Here is a 7,919-nt window from a genome sequence, read left to right as displayed (position 1 = left end):
ATAAGGTTTAAACCGCGATCCTGTAAAATCTAACAATAAAACCTAGCTAGCAGCTTCTGATTCTAGTGCCTCATTATATTCGCGTTCAAGCTTGCCAAGACAAATTTTAATATACGTAAGTGGAAAGCCACACATATGACGAGTTTAGAAAAGGATTTTGTGTATTTCTAAATTTGGCAGGACATTTTAATACACAGATGAAAATCTCTCACACATGAATACACACAGTTGAAAAGAAGATTTATATGGAGCTCACATTTTGCAATGCACATGTTAAAACACGCAGGAGAAAACACATTAAAAACTAAAGCGTTCCAAGTGTGTAGAAACGACTTAATTAGCGTTTATATTTTGCAACAGATATATTAATACACATGGAGAGGAACTGCTCGTGTCAAGACTATGAAGATTGGTATAGTCGAAGTTCAATTTTGGGGGAAAATGCTATTGAATACAGGTAAAAGATGCCTATGCATAATTGTGAAAACCGTTTACATGAAGTCCATAAGATTTAGCAAGATATGTGAAACGATTTACTGAAAAAAAAGTTGGTATATAAAATGGTATAGTCAAATTACACACGTGATAAATATACAAATGCGAAACATGTTAGTTGTGAAAAGTTTGCGATAAAATTCGTTAAATATCACATTCTTTAACCTTCATCCGCTCACGTACTGCCAATTCACGTTTCCACTCGCGACGACGTCAATTCGGCCGCCATCGATTAATCACATATTTCAGCATTGTGCATGATGCAAAATGTATGTTTTGGAGCATTTAGGTTTAGTAAATTAAAACAAATTGTTGACCAAAAGTATACTTTTGCTCTAAATTAAATTACAACACAATATGAGTGAACACACTGAACAAAACACAAAAGAATAGAATCTAACCTAATCAACATACATGTCACTGAGCTAGTTGTGATAATGTTATTTATTGCTGGGAGCAGTAATCATTGAGTGCTTTTTGCACATGTTTTTCCACAATATGTAGATGCCAGGCGAGTTCAAAATTGATCAACCTCCATGTCACTGCCCTCTTTTTGAGATTGCTGGCATGTATTGCAAGTAGTAGTAATTGTTGACTGCCTTCTGAACACATTTTTTCCACAATCATTACATTCAAGGCGAGTTCTGTTTTGTCTTGACCAGGAGATGTAGCAGATATCTCTTCGGATATTTTATACTGGTTCATTATCGGTATTTTGCTTTCTATAATGTGCCAACAACAGCAGCAATTTTTTTTTCAAAGTTGAGATTTCAGAACGGGCTTTCACGTTTTCATTTATTAGTACTAATGCTTACTCATACAGATGTGGTCTTCTTGTATTATTTTTGATGTTAGGGGTGTTAAAAATGAAACAGCGACTGAAACGTAATGAAAGTTTTACTTACATTTTATGTAAATGCGAACCAAAAAAAATCACGTTTTGGCTACCTCTGATGGCAGATGGGCCATCCACCCTCCAATACAAACTCTGGCATTGTACTGAACCGGAAGTAATGTTTTCGATAATTTTCTCGTAGAGGATTCATATTTTTAAGGGTAGCGAGATACTGCTTCAGGATGAGACATAACTTTCTAATCCAGATTTATAAATGGGAGAGAAACGGCCTGTTTTCTAAGAAGAGGGAAAACAGGTTTCCCTGACGCATCTATGAAAAATGAGCGAAAGCGGAAAAGAAATAATAGATGACGTCGAACGCAGAAAGGTTTTGCTTATGTTGTCCTGGTCAGAGGCTCTCAGGCCGGAGAGAAAACAAAAGTGCAGAAGTGATAGATAAATGAGATAAAATGGACGAGCAAACGGATTGAACAGGGAAGTACGTTGATTATGCAGTTTAAAATTTATTACAAAATAACTCATTAAAATTTTGTGATTTTTCCTCAAATTCTGCACCTCATGCATCATTGTACATTACTAGAGGTATGCTAGAAGTTTTAGGCCTAAAAACCAAATTGTTCAGTGTCGTTGATGCTTGTGTGTTTTTTTTTAAATTTAGTTTAGGTATTCGCTGCATCTCAATAGCTTTTTTCCTATATCAGAAATTCTTTTTAAGAATATGTGTTCATTTGGAAATGGCACGCCACAATTCCCAAAGCTTTTTCTTATTTCGGAATGTATGGCAACCCTGTTCCCCGTGCCTTGTTGGAAATTTCATTGATTTTACTTTTTTAAACAGTACAAAGTATTTATTATTGTTGCATTAAAAACATCGGAGAAATAACCCACTGTCTCGTCTATTGTTCCATTTAGTAAAAGTGTTCACTATAACACCTGTAGTTTTTTTTTTACAAATTTCACCCAAAAAGGCCTTCCTTCAGTCAGGCACAAACATTCTTTTTGAGTTGGATTGCTGGCTTCTGGTTTCGGGAGTAACATATGGAACGGGGAACTCGCGGTCTGGGAGAAGCAACTCTCTATATGAGATGACACATTCTGTCGGAAATATACAGATGACATAACCTAAGGTGTTATTTTTACGCGCGTTATGAATATTGTACTATCCCAAATCGAGACCTTGAATAGAACTGTCGACAAAGGGTCTAATGTTATCCCATGTTTACTGTCGATCCATATCTAAGCCCAAGTCACCAAAATGAGCAACTTTGTCACCTAATGGCAACTGGAAGTGATTCGTGGCATGTTTCAAGTAAATTTTGAGGACTGTTTCTATATGGTCTGCAGAAACACCCGACGAAATTTGTGTTTTTGGATATACTTACCTTAGCTCAAGTAATTTCACACTCACGTACAAGATGATTCTGTGCTCTGCTGCTCCATTATTTTCATACTACGAACACCGCCCCTATTATCTTGCGATCGTTTATCTATGTAGACAATTGTATGAGAAACGGCATTCACTGCTCATTACCGATTTTTCGATCACGTTTCACTCACCACGAAACAGCCATATTCCGGCAACAAACTAATATTCACAGCAGAGTCTAAAATTGTTTTAATGCTTCGTGTATTTTGGTAGTATACCTTAAATGTGGTTTTCTGTTTCCTGCACTTTTGATCTGCATTCTTCTGTACATCACCATATTAAACAGAGAATATTGAGCACTTCTCTAGCGTAGGATCACGTTGTCCAAGTTACTCTCACTCTTTTCTTGCCATCTGTGTTGAACATTGTAAATTATATTAATTGAGTGTTATGTAGCAATAAGAGATAACAGTATTTCAATGCATTTCCCGCTGCAGATACTGTCAAACGCAGACCCTAGCCGTAAGCTTACTACTGGGTTCACAATGGAAATGATAAGCACAGAGAAACCACAAATATTTTTCCCGAAACAGGAGCACGGTTTGATGCCATCTTTTTGAACTTTATTCATAGACGATCCTAAGTACTTTGAAAGTTTTCTTAGTGCCAAAATTAACATACAGATCTACGGTGTGGAGCGGCATCATCCAAAATCTATCAAAAATTTTGATCCTCTAACCATAAGTTTTCCACATAGGTTTCCTTGTCCGATTACCTAGTCCCACTCTGGAGCTATACCAACACATAACTTTCCCCATATTACAGTTATATATCGAAAAACTAAATTTCACCCATATCAACAAACGCTTCAAAACTCAGCATCATTTATTCATGCAGTATCTTGTGTCTCACTTTAGACGCCAAACCAAATCGCTATCAGCCCTTACCTATAATGTTTACACTCTGTCAGTACACTTTGCCCGCGTGAGATTCACCGTTCTTAACCCTACAGTGGTAATGTGAAAAAAAATCATGAACGGTAACATTTTGCCTCCTTGACCCAAAAACAGTTTTGCCTGATAAGATGTGAACTAGGATTTAAATTTGTATTATATTTACAATATTAAATAGAAACACCAGACGGTGGACACAATTTAAGTGAAACTATACATTCATTTCATTGAAGCAATATTTTCCTTGTTATAATAAGCTCGATAACTATGTGACTATTTTTTGCCTACATACCAGCACTCAAAATAAAATATTTTTAACTAGAAAGAAGAAAAAAGTATTTCTCCTAATAGCGGTGTATTACACATAGGGAAATTTACGTTTCAATTCTGCAGCAGTCTCCACACATTGTTTTTGCGTGAGTTAGGTAAATCCACTTACAGCACTTCTGGCAAAAGTATCTGCTCTTACTGTGTTTACACATGTAACATTGTCCTCGTTTTCCTAGTTGAGGAGGTACAGGAGAATCTTCTTCTAGAATCAATCCAGAAAACCTTGCCTCCGATTTTCGAAGCTCTGTGGGATTTCATTTATTCAGTGCTCCCTCTTTCAATCACACTTTTCCCAGTTCCTTTAGGTATTTTCGCCCCTAGAATTTATTCGCTCAGTTCGCTGAGTATATAACATTACCATTCGTCGCTTCTACATTTAAGAAGTGATAAAATAACGCCAGTGGGCATTCTCTAGTGTTTCTGTCTTCGTCATATTCAGTACATATCGGGTCTACTGTGTCCACCCCAACGTTAGTTTCATTGCAAAGTGTGACGATCTTTGACTTCCTCTTATCCCCGGTACTCTCATTTAATTTGTTTTGATTATGCATACTTGAGATCAACATTACACACCGATTTTTCTTAGGTACGTAGGAGACAATGGTGCAGTTCTAATGAAAACCAAACACACTCCTGTATTCTTTTCTCTTTTTGGCATTCACAAATGCGGAGGACAATTCTTCCTTGTTTTTACGATTTGTCCCTATAATTGGTAAATTATTGTCCCATTCCATTGATTTAACCAAATTGCAGCTTGTAAACCGATTATTGTCAAAGGTCATGTTGCTAGATGAACCATAAGTTGGTTAACACAATCTCTTCACTACTTTCTCAGGTTTGTTAATTATCTGGAACGGACCTTCTGGTTGTGTCCCCACATACACTTCCATGTTGTGTAGTATAATGTTTCCCCAACAAAACTAAAAATTCTATTCCCATATTTTGCAGGTCTTTTGTGCATATACATACGAAATCTACATCTTCCCCGGAAACAGACAAGTGCCTCATCCAAAATTGCTAACATACCAATTAAGAAAACTGTTATTGCAGTTCTTCACAAATAAAAAAAAGTCACGAAATGGGGCTAATCTGGGGCTGAAGGTTATATCTGATTAATTTATTCATTAGCATCTTCCACTCTTTCATGCATCATATCCTGCACAGTAATCACTTTCTACTGAGTTTGGTTTCCCCAGTTCCCATAATCACATAGAGATGACCCCACACAGAAGACACATTCATTTGTCAGACTAAAATACCCATGAGTTATCTGGTGTTTCCCAGCTCCCATCATTCTCCATCCTCGCTATCACTTTACAATTTTTTTCATTTTCTCTATTTGTATTGAATTTATATTGAATCAATCTGTTTATATTAAGTTGTGTGCTATATATGTTTACTCCTTTCATAATGCTAAGGATCCAAGTTCCTTACGCCCAATTTTTTTGATTTTCTTTTTGATTTTTTTGTTAGATGTTATATCGTATAATGGTAAAATTTCGATAGAACACAGACGACCACTTACACTTTGCACGTAAATTCCTTTTCAGCACTCACAGAGGGCGTAACCTGCTCATAAGTTACTACCCATTTTCACTGGCCGGTAAAAAGTAGTGCATTCGCAAACTTTCCCAGCTGGATTATATGTAGTGAGGCCTATTTGCCAAGTCTAGGCTGTGTTTATTGCACTCGTGTTGGCGCACGGTTGTACTGACACATTAACAGGCGACAGGTTGCTTGAAATTGAGAGCTTTCACGAGAGGAAGCTAGCTGGAGTATACAAGTAGTATAATTTTTGATCATCATTATGACCATTTTCATTCTTATACTGATCTCATCTCATAGTTTTGGATATTGCTTCAGTTCGGTTATTTTATCCCATATGATAATTGACGATGGACAGTCTTTAACGCATCCTTTGAAGATAAACGAGAAGCGGAGAAATCGACGAGACAGAACATTCATTGAACCAATTTCTCAGAGTTCTCATTCTCCAATCAGTGGCAACCACCAAGCATCATCAACGAGTTCACCACCATTTAGGAAGCATACAAATGCACATAGCATCTCGAGCTCTGACTCTCACTCCTACCGGCTTATCGTTCTCTGCACCATGTCCACAGCTTCCTACTGCAAAACTACAATCCAAAGTACTTGATTTCAAAGCGTTTACTTCTATAACTTCTCCAGTATCGGCAACGCAAGATATTTCGCAAATGGTAGAGACAAAAAAAAAAAAAAAAAAGATTTCATCATTAAATCACAGTCGGCTAATTTTGCAAAATAATTCGTGACAATCCAGTTTTGAAATTTTCACGAAAACTGCAACTTTAACTTCTCTCAAAAACATTCACTAGCAACCTCAGCCACATACCATGTCAATAGTATTACGAGGGGTTCCTCCATCTATAACACATGACGATATATAAGCTGAACTACCTGAAGTGAGATGCAGCTTTAAAAATGCACCCTAAGCACATCACAGGATACTATCAACAACCTTTTGCATAAACAAATCTTCGTTTTTAAGAGACGCCGATTTGAACCATCCTGCTCATTACGACCACTTCCTCTCCGAGGTAAACGTTGTCAAGAATACAAAGAACATAATATTAACAACTGCATCCTATGAACCTGTAGGCCCGTAGCCAGCCCAAAAATGTAGAGGGGGCACGGTAGAAGTTAGGGGGGGGCGAGCCAACCATATTATATTTCATCAAATAGTAACATCAGCAATTCATCATCTTTGCTCTTGAATGTTTAAGTATTTTGCTTCTACTTAATTCTATTATCCCCTCTACACACGCACGCATTAAATTAACATTTTGTAATCTACATAAAAAAACGTGGATTTTATTGAATGGGTATTGCAAACTACACAAATTAAAATATAAATGTTTTAATAGTCCCACATATAATACTAATATTAAGGTCAAGAAAGAGATATAAATAAGGAAATTCAACTTTACTTTGGCTCTTGTTTAGGGCTAATTTGCGAAGTTGCCTTTCCGTTTTTATCAAAATTTTGAAAATTTTCCTAAAAAAATTTCATAATTTGATTGCTTGTGTGTTTGGTAGCATGTAAGTGAAGCGTAATTTATGTGTAATACCTTTTGATAAGCGGTTACAAAGACGGGACTAATTCGCAAGTAGAGGGAACTACTTGTCTCTAGGTTCAGGACGGTTGGATTGTGTTTAATTTTCGAGCAAATATGACTGCAAGTGTACAGGGTCCTTGCGCTGGATGTGAATTGACACTACTAACATTTGTAAAACATGATGTTATCCGGGCAAGCGGGGCCTCCCAGGACCAGTAGCTTCATATATTTCTTTGAATTTCTCAATATTCCTAAATATTTCTTTAGTCGAAGTTAAAGTCATGAACATATCGAGTTGGTAAGGCCCCCAGTTGCCGTCTACGTTACAAAACTAATCGGACAAGGGTTAATCTTTTGAATATTCATGGCTTAATGAATAAAAGAACAAAGACCACCAACAATCGTTCACGATTTTCTGTTTGAGATAGGAAAGCTCTGCAAACCTAAGTACGTTCTAAGGTAAGTGCGAAGAAGACATAACCTAACCTTAGTAACCTAGTAGTGCGTTATCCCACCTTGCTTCGGCTTCTCGCTTCGCTCTTTCTTCCCTCTCAATCCCGCACTCTCCATTAACTACATACAACCGTGCTCCGCGCGTTTTATATAAATGAACCACCAGCACACTATAGGCATACCAAGAATGCACATACCAAAACAGCTTTAAAAAAATACTATAACGTTATCCAAACCTACACTGAGAAAAAAATGTATGCTGCATACGTAATATCGTAGATTACATTTGTAAATTCTGTAGTTTTTGGACATAACGTCCAGCAAGCGTATAACTGAAAACGCAAGTTTTATAATACTTTCTGTATAAG

Source organism: Thermobia domestica, chromosome 7, assembly GCF_964235325.1.
Source record: "Thermobia domestica chromosome 7, izTheDome1.hap1.1, whole genome shotgun sequence".
NCBI lineage: Eukaryota > Metazoa > Arthropoda > Insecta > Zygentoma > Lepismatidae > Thermobia > Thermobia domestica.
The sequence above is the reverse complement of the archived record's forward strand: the minus strand, read 5'-3'. Positions refer to the sequence as shown.